The 21,062-nt window shown below is 37.8% G+C and overlaps 1 pseudogene; it reads left to right on the forward strand.

The window, feature by feature from the left end:
- Positions 1 to 21,062, forward strand: part of LOC107848315 — a 37,980-nt pseudogene that overhangs the window by 949 nt on the left and 15,969 nt on the right.

Here is a 21,062-nt window from a genome sequence, read left to right on the forward strand (position 1 = left end):
TTAAACACTCAATTTGTTGTAGGTGGTGGAAAGAATTGGAATTGGTGAAGGCATTACCTTATGTTAGAGACAGATTGGCTGAGTTATACTTCTGGAGTTTATGTTGCTACTATGAGCCTCACTATAGCTTTGGGAGGAAAATTATAACAAATTTTTTATTCTTCACTTCCATGATAGATGACACATATGATATCTATGGAACACTAGATGAACTTACTCTCTTTGCAGAGGCAATTGAAAGGTAGCAATTCTTATTGTTATATACATACATACACATGCTCGTTTATCCCAGTAGAATATGATTTGAATGTTTTTGATGTTTGTGATATATGCAGGTGAAATATTTATGCTTCAGAATAGTTACCATCATATATGAAGATCATTTTATCGTTGTCTTCTAGATGTTTTTAGTGAAGTTGAGAAGGAGTTGGCAAGTGCAAACAAGTCATTTCTAATCTACAATTGCATAATTGAGGTACTTAATATAAATAAAGTAGCAAACAATTAATTACTTAAATTGATCAACACCAACAATGGAAATACATAAATGTGCCCTGTAACTTGACCTGATCAGCTGACAACCCTCCAATTTTGGATGTGTACAAATAGACATTAAATTTGTATAACGTCAAACAAGTAGGCATATATGTCGAACATGGTGTTTTACGTGAGACCCTACACAAGAGGCCTACATAGGAGGCATGTATCTACTTATTCAACTTTATACAAATTTAAGTGTCTACTTGTGGACACCCAAAGTAGTATAAATGCCAGCTGAGGCCAAATTAAATGACAAATTAATATATTGTGCCTTCTGTTTTTTATAACTGATCAATCAAACTGGATTTTTAGGAGAATTTTACAGGAACAAGTTTTGCCAAATATATTTTTCCAGATGAAAACTGTGCCAAGGTCTTACTTCCAAGAGGCATAATGGTGTCATGAGAAGAAAGTCCCAGCAGTGAAGCAGTATATAAAGAATGAAATTCCATCAAGTGGTTGCCAATTGTTTGCAACTGCAGTTTGTGTTGGCTTGGGAAAGGTGGCAACTAAAGATGCACTTGATTGGTTAGCAAATGAACCTCCAATACTTGATGCTTTATGTATCATTGGAAGACTAATCAATGACCTTGCATCACATGAGGTATATATATAGCGTAGAGTATAATTTTTGGATTTAATTTATTTAAATTGATAGTTACGTTAAATATTTTTACTTTTTTTTTTTAAGACTAAAGTCATAAGCAGCTCTTCACAACAAATTTTCGTGGTGCTGAAAATTAACTGCAAGCAAAAATAAAATAAATAAAAAGAATAATTTTTTTTAAATGAATCTTGTGAGTACAATTTTGTTGTTCTCTTGATTCTTCTCTCCTAAACTTAGAAAAGATCCGAGAGCCTTCAGTAGCGTGTTTCTCAAATCGTTGGATGATTTGGACTCCTAGAGACGTATTTCAATCGCCGGGAATGTCGGAAAGTGTTTTGTCACTTTGGAATAATCTCCGGGAAGAACTCCATTGATTTCTCCTTGCAAGAACTAGATAGTCAATGCTGACATTGCCAATTCTTGTCAAAGTCCTTTTTTCCGAATCCCCCCTCCCTTAGAATGTTATGTCACCCCTTACTTATAGTTGTAGGGAGTAGGCTTGGTTGCTTGTGATTGACCAAAATATGCCACTTTAACACTTGGCGCCTTTTGACTGGTTCTTGAATTTGAATGAGATTTCCACATCATTTGTACATGTGTTGGCATCTCATTGGTCTTAAATTTGATTGGGTGGTCACGTCACTTGATGAGTTTGGGCTTCAAAGTGAGATGGACCTTGATGAAGAATAAAATGGACTTATTATTTTTTTAAGCCCAAAATAATTTTAGACCCAATAAAATATGGATCAGATTTAAAATTTATATGAATTTGACGCAATAAATTTTACTTGTCTATAGATACCCCCTACTTCAAGGTTGGTCGACGTGTACGCTTGTCGAAACTTGTCGGAGAGACTTGAAGTACTCATGAATGTGTTTTCATTCTCGCAACTTAAAATGTATTTGTTTTTCATCGGTGCATCCTAGTTATACCAATACTTACAAGTGGTCTAACGAAAGTTTCCTCTATGAACTTTCATGTCGTGAAAGACTTTTTCAAAGCAATCAACGATTTAATTGTGGTGATTGTAACGGCCCGAGTTTGTACCTCAGACACTACATGGTGGTAGCGATCCTAAAGGACCACCAAATAACCCATGACTGGTACCTCCTGTGAGCACTGAATAATAATAACACTGCAACAATGATATTTCTGAAATAAATGCGGAAGGTAGACTAAAAACGCCATAAAGTTCATAACTAAAAAACAAATATTGAATATTGAAAACTAAATATTGAAATATCGGTCTGAAATACTCTAGCTTGAAAGCCTCTAACTATCTGAATTATGGAGTTCATGGGACAAGCCCCCAACAAACTATGACTACTGGAATAAATCGATCCACTAAAATAATACTTTGTCCCCGAACTATGAGGACTCACCACTAAGTCAGCTACTGAATGGCTGGGCTACTAAGTACGGTCAGGAGCCCGTGCATCTGAACCATGATATAAGACATCATAGCACAAAGAAAAGTATGTTTCAGTACTTTGAATATATTGGTATGCTAAGTAAGGTTGGCTGATATGCATGGGTTCATATGAATGAACAATAACTGGTTAAGAATATGAACATAACTGAATGAGAGTACATACATAAATAAATAATCTGTAACTGAGGTCATGATAACACTGGTTACTGAGTTCTGGATTATTGATTTACTGATATCTGATTTTACTGATACTCTATAATTGATAACTAAGTGACTGTATCAGACAGTCCTGATTCTGTAGAACTTCTCTGAGTTCTATACTGATCTGAATGACTGTATCTAACAGTCATAAATCTGTAGAACTGATCTAAGTTCTATACTGCTGGGTTACAATATCTTACAGTCCTGATTCTATAGAACTGAATTGAGTTTTATACTTAGACTGAAACTGAAACTGAAACTATGAGAGCTAATCATTTAACCGACATGCCCTAAATCTGAATTGATAGGGTCCAACCTGTGACCCTAGTTATAAGGGTTTTAATACCGTGTCACGGGCACTAGAAAGACCAGGATGCCAAGCTTAACTGACAGGTGATACCTGGGCAGAGCCAAGCCTAGTCTGACAGGTGACTCCTCATCCTGCGCTGGCTACGCAGTTTAAGATTACAGGGATTGCTACTAACTACTCTGCCTATCTGAAGGGAAATTCGCCATCCCTACTCTCGCTCGGTGCTGAATCCTACTCCCAACTGAATAGTCACTGAATTGATTCTTAGACTAAACTAGACTTGATTTAGCTATTACTGATCATATTGTTTGACTGAACTGAGTTCACTGGGTTCTGTTGACTGACGGAATACTACTGAGTTCTGTTAACTGAATGAGTTTACTGAGGTTTGAATTGAGGTTATTACTGATTATTGAGTACTACTGTTTGTGATACTACTAAGACTGTTCTGTAACTACTATAGCTCTAGGTCAATAGCTGGGTTTTCGAGTATTAAATACCTCTAGGAATCGATAGCATGAAAAGTAAACATGGCCTTACATTAGAGGCATAATAATACTTGCTTGCTAACAATGCATTTAATTAGACATTTTGTCAAGTGTTTGATGTACATGAACTCACGCATGAATAGAATCACATAATACAGGTATTGCTTTCATTAGTCAATTCACATAAGCATTTTGTCAATCACATAATCTATACCCATGATACAAACAACACGTAGACATCATAACATCAATTTCCGAATCCACAAATTCAAGGGCTTAAACATGAATTCATATGATACTACACGCATAATCATAGATTCTATATGAAACTTGTAATAGACCATGAATTAGAAACCCAATTAACATTAAAATCATGAATATACTTAAATCCAATCATGGAAGTCATGAAATCAAATTACATGAAGTTTAAAAGAGTTTCTTGAGCTCCAAGGGTGGAAGAAATCCTTGGATAAACACTTCACATACCTCAATGCTTGAACTCTTGAAGATTGATGGTGCAATTCTTGGGATTTGAATCTTGAATTAAAAGCCTTAGGGTTTGTTCTTGAGTAATTTGAGAGAGAATGGGTGTAATTTGCTTAGTGAGGGATGAATTTCATGTTTTTGGGGCTGAATAGTCGTGGGAAAAAGACCCAATCACCCCTAAGGATGTGGAATCTTATTGACTAAAAACTGACTTAGTGATGCATAGATTGACACATCACATCAATGGGGTCGATGCAATGGCAGAAATGCCACATCAAGTCGCGTCGACTCATTAAAAATTGACACTGAAAGCTGGGAACAACATTTATCAATGCTATAGGCAATGCGGCGCGTCGAAATCGCGTTGATACACTGATCTAGACTTCCAAACGTGCCCCAAACTATGTTCAAAAGACCTGAAACTTGTCCAGGGATACCTACTGACATTCCTGATCATGGATTAACCCAAAAATCGATATATAAAGGTCGTATGGATCATGAAATACAATTTTCAACTTATGAAGGCTAAAATAACACTAAGTCTGAATACTTAGCAAAAATTTTCTAAGTATAAGACCCCTTATTAAGCTTTACGGGACTGAGTAAAGCTCAAAATTTTGTAGGGTCTTACAATATCTCTCCCTTGGAAACATTCATCCTCAAATGAGGCAGACTAAGACGGGAGAACAGATAAACTGAAAGTACATACCGGAAAGGCACAACTGAAGCATGATTTCATGGCTGAACTACTGATATACTTGTTGACACCTGATTTTTTCCCTCCATAACTACATTTAATCTCGAGTTTCTTTAATTTTCAAATAAAATCACAACAATTATTTTTTCCAAATAAATGCACTTTAAAATATTTGTTTGGGTTGATTTCATCATTTAAGTGACTGTTATACATTTTCGTATTCACATACACGAGATTGTATAAATTTTGTTATTTAAATGAATACTTTTATCAAAATTGAAATCTTATTTAGATTGAGCTTGAAAATTATTTCAAGAGAATAAAATCTTGATTCAAGTATAATTTAATCTCAAAAATAATTTATTTGGATAAATGTGTTTTTGATTATATTAAATCAAGAAGCTCGAGATTAAGTGAGGTATTAATTTGTATCGAATTTCGGTTTGATTTGGCCAATCTATTAAATTTGGCTATAATTGAAATCAAATTGGTCTCAATTGCAATGCAATTGGCTAATTGATTTTCAATATGACTAAAATTTAAACGGATTCAGCTAATTCTTAATTCAGTTGTTGTCCATTAAATAACCCCAATTTTAGCCCACTTCTTATCTTTAATCACCAATCCAAATTCAACCTAACCCCAGCAGCCCATACCCCAACTAATACTAACGGCCCAATTTCCTTTTCTTCTTTATCCATTAACAACAACCCAACCCCTCGGACCATTTAAAACCTGACCCAACCCACCATCAACAAATCCCTCTTGTACTCCTCATCAGCAACAACATCAACTCCCAAATAACATCAAACAACATCAGCTCCCAAATCACAACATCAACAGACGACAACACCTCTCGAACTGAAACAATTCCAAATTGACCCGATTCCTATTTTTCTCAACCCAAATTTGTTGACCCGTGAACAACCTGAACTCAACCCGTCAATCACGTGCCCCTACCATGCAAATTCATACGAGAATAGCCTCGAACCTTCTAGAATATAGTGAGTTGGCTCCTTCCAACATTCCAATCCTGAGAATCTCGGGATAATGGTGCAATTTTCATACATATATGGTAGAATTTCATTGGTCTTGAAGAATAATTGGTTTTCCCCAATTCTTATTAGTCCATCGGTTTTGGATTTGTTGAAGAGAAATCCAAATGGGGGGGGGGGGGTCGAATTTATTGGATCCTGATCTTTTGAATTTCGAATTCCCCTGAGGAAATCCCTAAAAAGACCCTAGTTTCGTATTCTATATAAGAAGGTTTGGGTCATTATTTTAGCGGGTTGGAGATTCGAGAGTAAAAAAAATTAGGGTTCGAGAATTAGGATGAAAAATTTTAGGGTTTCTTTTACCTTATTCCTGGGCTCGGTTTGAAACTTTAGAGGAATTTCATGGGTTAGAAATTCTTGGGTTGGAAATTTCTGGATTCAAAACATAGGTTCGGAAAAATCCCAACTGAGAGGGTTGGATATTTTAGGTCTAAAGAAAGGGATTCCAGTTCAAAATAGGGGAAAAAATTAATTCTTCAGTATAAATCCTGTTCTAGTTTTGAAAGTTCGTCAGCTAAATTAGAGTCTCGAGTTGACGGTGAAGAAGTTTTCCAGTGGTCTTGATCTCCCAACCCGCTCGTCGTCCCATTTTGTTGCTCCGAAACAGTTGGCATTTCATCCCGTTTAACTTACAATTATTTCTGCCTCATCTTAAACTTCTAAAGTTGTAAGTTTTTTTTTAGTGACATAGTGTGCTGATTTGTGTAAACCTCTGAAGTTGTAAGCTTTTAGTGATATGGTGCGCTAGGTTGTTTGTTGTAGTCGGCCTCAAAGGCTAGTATTATGTGATGAAGATGGTGTTTTTTAACATGTTGACATAATTTCTGTCTTATGTTAGTTTCATTCTTTTCTTTGTAAAAAGTCCATTGCTTTGATTCTCTGTCATCGCAAATCACTATGAATATATATGTAGTCTCGATATTGCTTTAAAATGTGTGATTTTGTTTCGCTTTTGTCACTATTTTAGCCGCAATTGGGTACTTTTATAGTCGCTGTCGTCGTCATACCAAGAAAGTTATGTATATGTACACATTAAGTTTACAAAGGTATTAACTTTTTCTTGTTTTCAGTCTTGCATGTTTCAAATACAATCATTACCAGACAAATTTACCTTTTTGTGCATCCGCGTATACTATTCACATCCTTTCTTTCGCATCTCTCTCACGAAGTAGTTTACTTCCTTTTGTTCTGGAGGGTCTTCTCTCCTCACCATCTTAATTGGATCTTGCCTAGAAATAGAAAATACTGTAATTTATCTTGTCTATTGAGTATATGATGCCTTGGGATACTGGATTTCAAAATTTTGGTTGTGCTCGATTCCCTCATTGTGAGTGTATTATTCAAATGGTGCATTTTTAAGCTGGCTATACTGTGTATGTATTTACAATTGCTGATTTCTGTTTTGCCTAGATTAAACCTGGATTTTCTTTTCATCATTCTGGCGAGTACATTTGGGAATAGAAGTTATTCTTACACATCTTCGTTATGTGTTGTTAACTTTAGAACTATATTTGTAGTCATATACTTGAAAACTTGGGTGCCTGCTCGTGTTGTTTCCATGTATGCCATCAAATATGAATTTGTTGTTGTTAAACTAGATTTGATATAGTTTATTGCCTACTTTTGAGGAACATGCATGATATCTTAGCATTTTTTCTTATTCATTAACGTTAGCACACATTAATTCCTTTTCTTTCCTTTTACATGTGGTTACGCTCGAGTCTCGCACAGACTCTCTTTCCCTTTGCATGTTCCTTATGGTCCATTGAGGCCCACCTAGTATTGAGTCAAATTTGAAGAACCAAAAAGACAAAGCGCATATGGATACAAGGAGTCAAAAGAAGGGAAATGGGTTAAAGTCCCATTCTTGAAGCGACGACATGACCCGAGCCTCATTGCTATTTATTTGTTGTTGTTATTTATTATTGTCGTATTTATTTACTTATTTTGTTAGTTATTCATTTGGGCCACAAAGCCAAAGTTGTATCTAATAGAGGCGGATCGAGACTCAAGCCAAAGGCTCAAAAACTAGAGTAGGACAGGTGAAACAGGTCAAAGACCCAATTAGATTAGGACAGGTTTTGTTGGTTTGGGCCCAATGGCCTAAATCATTTACTTTCTCCTCCCTATCCCCGTTTATATGTTTACTTGCTTATTTAATTTGTGTAAACTTAGTTAAAATCCCTATTAGATTGTCTAAAACTATTTTTACACGAATTTTTTTCCTAAAAATTAATCAGTTTTTAACAGACCAGTGTTCAAACCCACTCTAGACACCGAGGATAGAACGAAACCAAAACCCTATTTTAGGCATGAGCCTAGGACAACCCAGTACCCAAGCGGGGTATTGGTCACACTAGAAAACCTTCCCTACGTCTATTGACCCCGAGTTAATTACAGACGAATCATATTTATGTGTTGAAAAAAATACATGCTTGTCTAAATTCAATCCATTATCCTTTGGGGTCGGGGGAAGGCTTATATTTGTCTACTTTCATGTAGGATATGGCTCAACTACGTTCCCACAAAAAGTTCAAGATGGTTACTAAAACTGACGATTTCTTGAAACTATGGTGGGACCACATCAGTGCAAAAGAGAGAAAGATTATTAGAACACAATTTAGGCATCTTCCTTCTTTGATCGAGATGGACGCTTGGCCCGAAATGATCCATGTACTAACAACTTTTTGGGATGATCAGAATATGGTATTTCACTTTGGGGATGTTGAATTGACTCCTACCATTGAAGAGGTATTGATTTGTTACGAGAGTATGGAAATGTGTTTTAAGAGAAGGGAGACACCTGATAAGAACATGTTAGTCCCGGTTGTGTGGGATCGTCAAAAGATCAAGGACGTATTTTTAACTGACTATGACACCTGGATAGGAGAACGTGATGGAGAAAATATCACTTTTCATGATTTGTATCATCGGTTCGGGAGATTCAATGCTTTTCACAAATTTGGGCATAAATATGAGTCAGAAGAAAAATGGAAGGAGACAAGAGCCTTTGCGTTTGAGGTAGGCCTACTTGGAACCATGGTGTTCCCATAAGGGGAAAATGGCATAATTCATCCGAGGTTTTTCTCAGTGACCCATGCACTCTTCTTTGGAATGGAGTACAATTCTAAAAAGGAATTCCACAACTTAGCTCCTATGATTGTCGCCGATATATATCGAGCTTTGGGAAGGTGTCAAGTCGAGAATCATTTCTTTCAAGGCTGCAACCTTATATTACAATGGTGGATGATGATGCATTTGGTGAAAAATCCTAGAACGGCACAACCTGACCATAAAACAAGGTGGAATCTGCTAGAATCGCACGACATGTGGTTGTTTTTACACAGGTTCAAAAGGGGAGAATCTCATGAATTTTGGTTTAAGACTCTTGGAGAATTAATAGATGACGATGTCCAATGGTCCCTTAACTATCTTCATTTAGGGAAATACATTATTCGAGGGGGCGAGTGACCTTTTCTAGTGCTTTCGGGTCTCAGGGGAACCCGTCCCTACAATCCTGGCAGAGTTCTTAGACAATTCGAGATCAAGCAGGAGACGCCTCAAATAGATTCTATGCTCAGATTTTTCATCGAATATGATGAAAGCGAACCCCTGCTCAAAGACTATATGATAAAAGGATGGAGAAGGAGAAGGTGGAAGGAAGCCTCTTTCCTTATAGGGTATGAACCTGAAGTCAGCGACACCTACAAGGAGTGGTTAAAAAAGAGCCTCGCCGGAGGATTGATTCCAGGGCCAAACGTGCCCACGCGGGTCGTGGATGTAGAATCCGAGCATAAAATCTGACTCCATAGGTTTTAGGATGAGTTTTATAAAAGTGAAATCGTACACCGACATACGCATGTAGAAGATGCTTTAACAATACCTATGTTGAGGAAAGAATTGAAAACATCGAGGCAAAAGGCTGATGATGCTAGGCAGTGTTTAATTGGATGATAGCATGGCCTCTCAACTCGATAGTATAGGAAAAATGACTTACGACAGCAAGGCAAAATTATGCGGGAGTTATCTTATCATCAATAGGTATCAAAAAGCACAGGAGGTAAATAAGGCAAAGAAGGAAAAGGCAGACGAAGGAGCCTCCGATAGCTAGTTTTTCTATTGCCCCTGCGTGGGAACTTATTTTCTTTCATGTTATTTCCCTTTTTCCGTAAAGATTGTATCCCTCTTTTGTTCTCTTTTGTAGGCATTTATGCCCTTTTTCTTGTCTATATAAGTTGGGGGATAATGGATTGACTTTAAGGAAGCATCTATTTTCTTCAAAATCGTTAGGCCTGAACCCTTAGCTCAAAAAGGGTCACCCCAGTTAGGATATGCATTATTATAATGTTTTGTGTAATATAACTGTCTTGTGTGCTTGTGTGTATTTGTTTGGATCAAAGAAAAGTTTATCCGCTATGCTCCTATGGATGAATTTGCCTATGGCTCAAACAACTCTACGTGGTTATTTCTTGTCAAATATTTTGCATTACTTATCACATACGAAAATTAACACATCTGCCTTTGATTTGTTTTACTTTACAGATAATAGAAACTACTCCGTGTTGATATAAGCTGACAGAACATCCCTACTTCATCCGGTCAAAAGCACACAAAATCCCATCCTTTGAACATTATTCAATAATGACTGTAAATAATGAAGAAAATGCATTGACCATCAGGGACAATCTAATAGCGAAACAGAATGAAATGATTGCAGAACTCGCAAGAAAGCTTGAAATGATTTAGGAGGAAATAAATCATACTCGAGATTTGGCTCACCTGGCCATCACTGTTAATGCTCCCACTCCAGGAGGACACGGGATTCCACTCCAAATCCCTTTCCTTAGTACGTCTATTCTCGGGGATCATCCAAATAACATATCATCCGTCTCTGCCCCTCCACTTGTCCAAAATACCAATCGCAAAAATAACCCAGATGCCTACCATCCACAAAATCCATCTCTAACCCTACAAAACCCATAGCCGAATCTATTCCCAAATCCCTAGAATATATTTTCAAATCAAGAAAATTCATTCCCAAATTCACAAGATTCACTTCCAAACCCGCAAAGTCCATTAAATCTATTCCCGAATCCACCAAATTCATTTTCAAAATCCACAGAATTCTTCTCCAATTCCACCAAACCACTCGCAAATTCCACAAAAACTTTCTAAATTTCAAAACGTCCTCCCCACCTACCAACCAACTTTCTTTCATCTGCAAAATCAAGCATCCCTTTCAAAGCCCTCTCATGCCATCATATCCCCCAACATCTATAATCCCCTTCCTAATCCTGAGATGGACCATTACGAAGAGAGGGAGAAAGAGTAGAGGACCGAACATGAAATAAAGTTGCTAGCTATGAATGAAGAGATCATGAGGATCAAAGAATCTCATGGAGCGAGGAACCACGAAGATTTAGGGTACATGACTTACTTGTTCACCCTGGAGTAGATCTTCCAGAAGGGTACAAGGTCCCCAAGTTTAAAGTGTTTGATGGTGCTGGAAATCCAATGGCCCATCTGACGAGGTACTGTGAGCAACTGGTAGGGATCGGGAAAAATGAGGCATTATTGATGTGCCTATTCAGCCGAAGTTTAAGCGGTGAAGCTTTAGAGTGGTTCATGTCTCAGCAACCAAAAAAATGGACTGGTTGAAAAGCATTGGCCAAGGGTTTCCTTGACAGGTTCACATTCAACATTGAAATTATCCCAAACCGGTATTTACTAGATCGGATCAAAAATAAGAGTGATGAGAGTTTTTGAGACTATGATTTTCATTGGAGGAAGGAAGCTGCCAAAGTGCAACCCCCCATGTCCGAGGAAGAAATGGTATCCATGTCCTTTCACTCTCAAGAAGGAGAATATAATACCAGGATAGTATCCGCTATCAGGGTAACTTTTGCAGATTTGGTAAAAATTAAGGAATCACTAGAAGAAGGTATTCGTATAGGAAAAATTGCCAAGACCCCAACATCATCCGGAACTGCTATGTTCTCGAAAAAGAAAAAGGAGGATGTAGGCACAGTTTTTGCTGATTCTATTGTAAAAACGAAAAAGAGGTTCAACTCTAGGAATATTTTCTCTTCTCCGCCATCACCAAACTTTCAACATATATTCTACACCCAACCCCAATACCAAGCTTCACTTCCAAATGTCCAACCTCAGTACCAAACTCCACTCCCAAATAGTCAACCCCAGTACCAAGCTTCACTCCCAAATGTCCAATCCCAATTCCAAGCTTTGCAGTCAAATATTTTTCCCCAATGTCAAGTTCCACCACCGAATTATCATCCTAATGTCCAATCCACTCTTCCAAACATCCTAACAAACATCCAAGCACCTCCAAATTATCATCAAGTGCCTCCTCCTGCAAATCAGAATCATTATAACACTCCGCGTCTAAACATAAAAAAGAAACCTCCCCGAAACTTCACACTGCTTGCTAAAAGTCGCACCCAACTATTTGAAAGATTGAAGAATATTGGTCACTTACAACCAATCCAGCCAAAGCATGTCAATCCTAACTCCCGATTTTATCATCCTGATCAAAATTGTGCCTATCATTCAGGAGCAGCAGGGCACAGTATCGAGCACTGTTTTATCTTGAAACACAGGATCCAAGATCTGATTGATCAAAAGGTCATCACGCTTCAGTCACTGATGCTAAATATCAACAGTAACCTATTTCCTAATCCTGGGAGACCTACAGTTAACATGATTGAAATAGAAGGAGAATGGGCATCTGGCAAGACTATTACTAAGGTGAATTCAGAAAAGTGCAAAAAGGTAAAAGAGGTAGAAAAGATAGAGAAAGTTTTGGTTGCCTTAAGTGTCAACGAGAAAACCCCATTTATAGTGATGATGGCCCCGATCCAAGTGTACACTCCCCTGCCAAGGAAGGAATTTATTTTACAGACCGCTGCTGCCCAAGGGATGACGCAATCGGGATGATGCTACATTTCTGAAGAATTGACCAACAAAAAAGATTCATAAAAAAGGTCAATCAATAAAGGGGAGGCTGAGGAATTTTGGAGGCATATGCAACCGAAAGATTATTCAATTGTCAAACATTTAGAGAAGATTCCAGCCCAAATCTCCATTTTGGCACTATTAACGAGTTTGCAATACCACCAACAAGCTTTATCAAAGGTCTTGGATGAAGCATATGTTCTTGCAGGTATAAGTGTTGAGAACCTGGCTGCCATGATAGGAAATACTATGGGGAATCATCGCATATCATTCAGTGATGAAGAGTTTCAATTTGAGGGAGCTATACACAACAAAGCCTTGCACGTCACTATCATTTGCTGAGACTATCCAATAAATCAGGTATTGATAGATGACGGATCTGGTGTGAACTTTTTCCCCTATCCACATTGGTTCAAATGGGCTATGATTTAGAAAAAATTCGTCAAAGCCACGTAAATGTGAGAGCATTTGATGGGGGGCAGAGAGATACCATAAGAGAAATTGATTTGTACATCCAAATGGGACCTGCTGAGTTCAAAACTAAGTTTCATGTTATGGAAATTCATCCTAGCTACAACCTGCTCTTGGGAAGACCATGGATACATGGTGCAAAGGCCATTTCATCACCCCTTCATCAACTATTGAAGTTCATTTGGCAGGATCATGAAGTAGTCATCCAAGGGGAAGAAAGCCGAGTGGATCATCCCAATGGTTATGTGCCGGTGATTAAAGATGCTCCAAGGGGTAGTAGTTTTTATACGGTTAAAATTATAAATGCTGTGGAGAAGGATCTGACACTCAAATTTTCAATGCCTTTTGTCTACAAAATAATTGCAATGGTGATGTTAAGAAATAAATTTGAGCCTAGTCAGGGTTTGGGTAAGAATCTACAAGGAATTATTGATCCTGTTATGATCCCAGAGAAAGCCTCTTAGTATAGGTTAGGATATTAGCCTGCCGAGAAGGATATGATTGAGGATAATTCAGATAAGAGTCTGTGCCCTTTCCGCTCCTGTACCAGCCATTTCCTATACGGGAGGTGTCGAATGATGATGGTCTTGAGAATGGGATAGGAGATTTGTTCGAGGGATGCAATTTTGTACCAGAATATTTCCCAAAGTCCGGCGGGGTGAAGAAGGTTGCACCAGGGGAGGCCTTGCAAAACTGGACCTCCACTCCACTCATAACCCATTGACCGTCGTGGTAGATGAAAGGGCAATTACTAATAGTTTTAAAATCGGTGATGATCCGGAGGAGGCCCCGCGATCCACCCTTTATATCTTAAAACTTTCTTTTTGTATTTTACTGCTTTCAAAAAGGAATGGACTTGTATTTGTGCGAGTCATGAGCCATGGTTTTGTAATTATCTTGCAAATTTCATTGAAAAAGACTTCATTCATTTAAAAAATTTTATTAGTCCTGAAACATTCCTATTCGTATATTCTATTATATCTCATTATTATCTAACTTGGTTTGTTTGTCAATTATAGTAAAAATAACTTAAAATCTGCTAATGCTATGTCATGTCAGAGCTTAGATGAACAAAATGAAGGGAATAATGATGATTGGAAGGACGGTGAGGAGGAACAATTAGTTGAAGATATAGAGGAGTTTGAGAGCTGAGAAAAGCCTAACCTAGAGGAAACTGAAATAGTCAACCTCGGAGATCATGATGAAATCAAAGAAAAAAGTGTCAACGTCCACTTAGCGGAAGAACAAAAGAGAGAGCTCATTCACCTATTGTGAGAATATATTGACGTGTTTGCTTGGTCCTATGATGATATGCTAGGATTGAGCACCAGTATTGTGTCGCATAAGTTGCTGATAAATCCAGAGTTTGATCCAGTCAAGCAAAAAATGCAAAAATTCAAGCCACACTTAAGTCTAAATATCAAGGAAGAAGTGACAAAACAAATCTGGTCTAAGGTTATAGAGGTCACAAAATATCTGACGTGGTTGGCCAACATCATCCCCATGCCGAAAAAGGATGGCAAGATTTGAATTTGTATTAACTATAGAGACTTGAATAGAGCCAGTCCTAAAGATAATTTTCCATTATCAAACATCCACATCCTCATCGATAACTGTACAAAGCATGAAATGCAGTTCTTCATTGATTGTTTCGCCGGGTATCATCAGATATTGATGGATGAGGAAGATACAGAAAAGTCAGCTTTTATTATGCCCTAGGGTGTTTATTATTACAGGGTAATGCTGTTTAGTCTCAAGAACGTGGGTGCAACTTATATGAGGGCTATGACGACGATTTTCCATGATATGATCCATAAAGAGATTGAGGTGTACAAAGATGATGTAATTTTCAAATCCCACGTGAGTCTGGATCATCTGACTCATCTGGAGAATTTCTTCAATAAATTAAGAAAGTATAGTTTGAAGTTAAATCCTACTAAGTTTGCTTTTGGTGTGCCATCAGGGAAGTTGCGGGGGTTCATAGTCAGTAGAAGAGGCATCGAGCTAGACCCATCCAAAATCAAGACGATTCAGGACTTGCCACCACCGAGGACCAAGAAGGAATTTATGAGTTTCATGGGTCGTTTGAATTACATTAGCAGGTTCATCGCTCAATCGACAGTCATATGCGAGCCAATTCTCAAGATGTTGAAGAAAAATACATTGAATGAGTGGACAAAAGAATGTCCGAGAGCTTTTGACCGCATCAAGGAATATCTGTCTGCACCACCGGTTTTGGTTCCACCAAGAGAAGTAATTCCATTATTGCTTTACCTGTCAAACTAAGAAAATGCTTTTAAATGTATCCTCGGGAAACATGATGAGACTAGTATGAAAGAGAAATCCATTTACTACTTGAGCAAAAAGGACATGTTACGCTTTGACTTGGGCCGCACAAAAGTTGAGGCATTATCTATCTTCGTACACAACATACCTCATCTCGATAATCGATACATTGAAGTATATATTCCAAAAGGCCATGCCCACAGGAAAGCTAACCAAGTGGCAAATTTTGCTGAGCGAGTTTGACATCATGTATGTAACTCAAAAGGCAATCAAGGGGCAAGCTTTGGCAGATTATTTGGCAGAGAATCGAGTTGATGATGAGTATGAACCACTTTTAAATTACTTCCCAGATGAGGAAATTCTATTCGTAGGAGAAGACATTACAAAAATTTACCCTGGATGGAGGTTATTCTTTGATGGAGCGGTCAACTTCAAAGGTTCAGAAATTGGAGCAGTGTTGGTCTCAGAAATGGGTCAACATTATCCATTAACTGCTAAGTTGCATTTTCCATGCACCAAAAACATGGCCGAATATGAATCTTGTATCCTGGGTCTCAAATTGGCACTTGATATGGGTGTTCATGAATTTCTAGTCTTCAGGGATTCAGATTTGCTGATTCACCAGGTACGGGGAGAATGGGCGGTAAAAAATTCCAAGATTACTCTTTATGTTGAGAAGGTGTAGGAATTATGTGGAAAATTCAAAGAAGTTGATTTCAGACATATCCCAAGGATACAAAATGAGTTTGCTAACGCTTTGGCCACTATATCCTCCATGATTCGGCACCCAGATCAGAGTTACATTTATCCTTTGGAAATAAGCTTGAAGGAGCAATCTGCGCATTGTGCACGTGTTAAAGAGAAGCCCAATGGAAATCCATGGTACTATGACATTAAATGGTATTTAGAATCTAGAATATATCCTGAAGAGGCCAGCAACAACCAAAAGAAAACAATCCGGTATTTGGCAAAAGACTACTTTCCAAGTGGGGAATTTCTTTTTAGGAGGATGCCTGACTTAGGATTTTTAAGATGCTTCGATGCTGCGGAAGCTAATAAATTGATAAAAGAATTACATGCAGGATTTAGTGGATCCCACATGAATGGGTTTGTCCTTGCCAAAAAGATCCTGAGAATCGGCTACTTCTGGATGACTATGGAGAATGATTGTAGTAAGTATGGCAGAGATGTCTAAAATGTCAGACACATGGAGATTTGATTCGAATGCCTCCACACGAAATTCATGCAATGAATTCACCTTGGCCGTTTGTATCTTGGGGCATGGATGTTATTGAACCAATAGACCCATCGGCATCGAATGGGAATAGATTTATTTTGGTTGCTATTGATTACTTTACTAAGTGGGTTGAAGCTGCTTCATACAGAGCCGTCACTAAGAAAGTGGTTGCAGATTTTGTCAGGAATAACTTGATTTGTCGATTTGGAGTACCGGAATCAATCATTACTGATAATGTGGCAAACTTGAAAAGTCACATAATGAAAGAAATTTGTGATCAGTTCAAAATCGTGCATCGCAACTCGACCGTATATCGTCCATAGATGAATGGAGCCGTAGAAGCTGCCAATAAAAACATCAAGAAGATCTTGAGAAATATGGTTGAAAATGATAGATCATGGAATGAGATGTTACCTTATGCTTTTCTAGGATATCGCACAACAGTTCTAACCTCATCGGGGCAACTCCCTTTTTGCTGGTTTATGGGAATGAAGTTGTGATACCTGCTGAGGTTGAAATACCTTCCCTGAGGATTATTCAGGAAGGCAGACTAAGTAATGAAGAGTGGGTTCACACTCGTTGTGAACAAATCATGTTGATTGATGAAAAGAGAATGGCTGTCATGTGTCATGGTCAGTTATATCGGCACAGGATGATTCATGCTTTCAACAAGAAAGTGAGAGCTCGAACATTTGAAGTTGGGCAATTAGGTCTCAAATGCATACTCCCTCACCAAGAAAAGTACAAGGGTAAGTTCGCTCCAAATTGGCAAGGTCCATACATAGTTCGCAAGGTAGGGACTCTGATTTTGTCTAGGATGGATGGCCAAGAGTGGACCAAACCAATCAATTCTGATACGGCGAAAGGATACTATGTTTGAAGGGTGTTATAGTTTTTTGGTTCTTAGTTTATCTGTAATCAACGTGTAATAATGTGTTTTATGATGTGTAATTTCCTAGAACACCTTTCCCTTTATGTACGAACTACGTTTGACCGGAATTCCCAAGAACGAGATACGTAGGTGGCAAATGTCGGCTTCTATCAACCCCTTAGGAAAATTTATCCTTTCCCTCTATGTATGAACTATGTGATGACCTGAATTCTCAAGAACGGGATACGTAGGCGGCCTATTTTGGCTTTGGTCAACCCCTTAGGAAAATTTATCCTTTCCCTCTATGTATGAACTACGTGATAACCTGAATTCTCAAGATTGAGATACGTAGGCGGTCTATATCAGCTTCGGTCACCCCATTAGATTTTTCTATATATATCCCTAGCGTAGTCTTGAACTATGTTTGACCTGATTCCTGCTTCAATGGAATACGTTAGGCGTCCCAATGGCTCGGTCATATAACCCCAAAAAATAGAAACTGGGGCAGAATTTTTGAGAAAGAATCTCGAAAATTCACAAGAGAAAATCAACAAAGAGAATGAAGACCAACAAAGACTTCAGATCCACTCGAAATGATATCATCTCACACTACTTTAAACTGGGGCAGAAATTTTAAGGAAGGCCTCAAAATCTCCACCAAATATTGAAATATATTTCAAATTCCCCAGCACTAGAGGCCAAAGTTGAGATTTAAGGATCATCACCTGCAATAAAGTCTAGGAAGATTGAATCTCCGTCTTTGATAAAACTTCTGGTAGAGAGCCTCGACAATATTGAATCCCTAAAAATCCTCCGTAAAACGTCGAACATTGTCAGAATCAAGAGAAAGATAGTCGTTGAGCTAGCACAAGACATGACTGGCAAAGATTTTTCAAATTTTTACAGGAGTTCTCGAAACTATTTTCTAAAAAATTAAGAGTACTTTCAAAAAAATCTATATAAATCTTTTACTTAGTGATTGCCTAGACATCAATTAGGACAGGGATTCAGGGGTGGAAGTCCCAAAATGATGAAATACCTAAAAGATGGCGAGGGAAAATCAAGGATCGTAGGAGGTCAACACGGAGTAGTTTCTTTCAAATTAATCATTTTTGTGGATGTAGGGATCGATACACAAAATGAGTGTTTCTTTCAAAAAATCCCCAAACAAGTCGGGAGCCATGAAAGAGCAAATAAGTCTTAATAACGGTACTTTTGGTAGCCCAAAAATTGGATCAACACCCATTTATTGACGACCCTTCGAATTGTCCATCTCATTTCTTGAGATCATGGAGGACAAACAAAAGTGTCTTGTCTTCTTTACAAATATTGTATTTAGAATTTTTCTAAAAAAAAATAGTCGCTAGGAAAAGTGACTTTATGTCTACTAATCGTCTACCTTGAGTACACGTATATGCAGAAAGCAAGAACATGACAAATGGTTTCAGGTGAAACTATTGTTAATTTATCGGAAGAACTATTGCATGTCATTGCCAAGAGGGCCATTGCATATCATCATCATTCAATATCTGTTGATGTGCTAGACGCAATGCTGCATCAAAGGTATCATCAGCATTTAATATATCTGTGGACACGCAAGACAAATGTTGGCGTCAAGGATATCATCATCATTTAATATCTGTTAATGTGCTAGACACAATGCTGGCATTGAGGATATCATCAGCATTTAATATTTCTATTGACATGCAAGACACAATACTGGCGTCGAGGATAGCATTATTATTCAATATTTGCTAATGCTAGACACAACATTGGCGTCGAGGATATCATCAACATTCAATATATCTATTGACACGCAAGACACAACACTGACGTCAAGGATATCATCATTATTTTATATCTGTTGACACGCAAGACATAAACGCTGGCATCGAGGATATCTTATAATTTTTTGAATGATCATCTAAATACATCGAGAGCACACGATTTGAAGGGATGCCTTTAAGTCGTTATCTAAGGATGAATGATATATAAGATTTCCTAGAAATTGACAATTTGAGGGTTATCTATAAGTCATATTATTTGAAATAGGATAGTGTGCAAGATCACCTATTATTTGATAGCCTGTAGGTCATCCGTAAGCCATAACAACATCCTAACCGGATAGTGTGCAAGATCGCCCAAAAATCGATAGTTCAAAGGTTATCCATAAGTCGCAACTAAATCCTTACTGGAGAATATGTAAGATTATTAAATTGATACGTCCAAGGGTTCTCTATAATCCACATCATATCCAAGATCGATTATGTGCAGGATTACCCAAAGACTAACAATTTAAGGGATTATCTATAAGTCATATTGTATCCAAGGTCGGATAATTTGCAGGAACACCTGAAAGCTAGCGATTGGAGGGATATCTGTAAGCCATATCTTATCCAAAGTTAGATAATGTGCAGGATTACCTAAAATCTAGAAACTCAAAGGATATCTGTAAGTCGCCTCGTATCCAACATCAAATAATGCGTAAGATCACCCAAAGATGGACCATTTAAAGAAAATTTATAAATCGATCATCGGCTATAACTGGATAGGTTATCATTCCACATACAACAAGTGATATAGGTAACCAAGAGAGTTGCCACACCAGCACAAGATTACACGGTTGTAGGGACCATTCTTCATAAAGTATTATTGGCATCCAAAAGAGCCACCCCACTTTGAAGACATATTCAACTGACAAATGGCATAATTATACAACAAGCAAGAGGTTTGTTGTGTTTGTTGTTGCCAGTTATTTCATTCCAAATAGGTACATGAAGATATTACTCCGTTTCTCAGGCAACAACTCACGTGGAGATATGGTAAAAGACTACATACCTCTTTCGTGAAATGTTTAGTACTAACACTTTTTTCTTGAAGCATTTTTGAGAGAATCCAAGAGGATAAAAATCTCAAATCAAAACCATAGGTACGGACGACTCCAAAAAGGATGCAGCACAATGTGAAACTCTTTCTTAGCAGCAAAATGGGACATAGTCTAGAGAGGGACGCCAAACTCTCTGGATGCGAAATAAAGGATAATCGCCACCACCATCTAGCCACACCCCAATTAGAAGGCATGTGGGTATTTTAGGGATATTCTGGTTTCTGCTTCACCTTTGAGATATTTCTAAACTCATATCGAGGGTAACCTTCTCTTTCTTTCAAAGTCAGGTGACAACATACTTAGTGCTTGGAAATTATGTCTGCGTAAGTTCTTTTCTATGGGTGTGAAGGATCCCACATTCATGGTTAAGAGGTTACAAGCCTCTTTTCTAAAACTCGATCAACTTATCACTCATCCTGAGCCAAAGATCATCTGAAATAAAAGACTATCTTTTCTACTGATCGAGTCAAATTACAAGCAGTCTGATTCCCTAAAATCTTAGGGATATATAGGATGGCATC

This window comes from Capsicum annuum, chromosome 9 (genome assembly GCF_002878395.1).
Source record: "Capsicum annuum cultivar UCD-10X-F1 chromosome 9, UCD10Xv1.1, whole genome shotgun sequence".
In the NCBI taxonomy this organism is placed as follows: domain Eukaryota; kingdom Viridiplantae; phylum Streptophyta; class Magnoliopsida; order Solanales; family Solanaceae; genus Capsicum; species Capsicum annuum.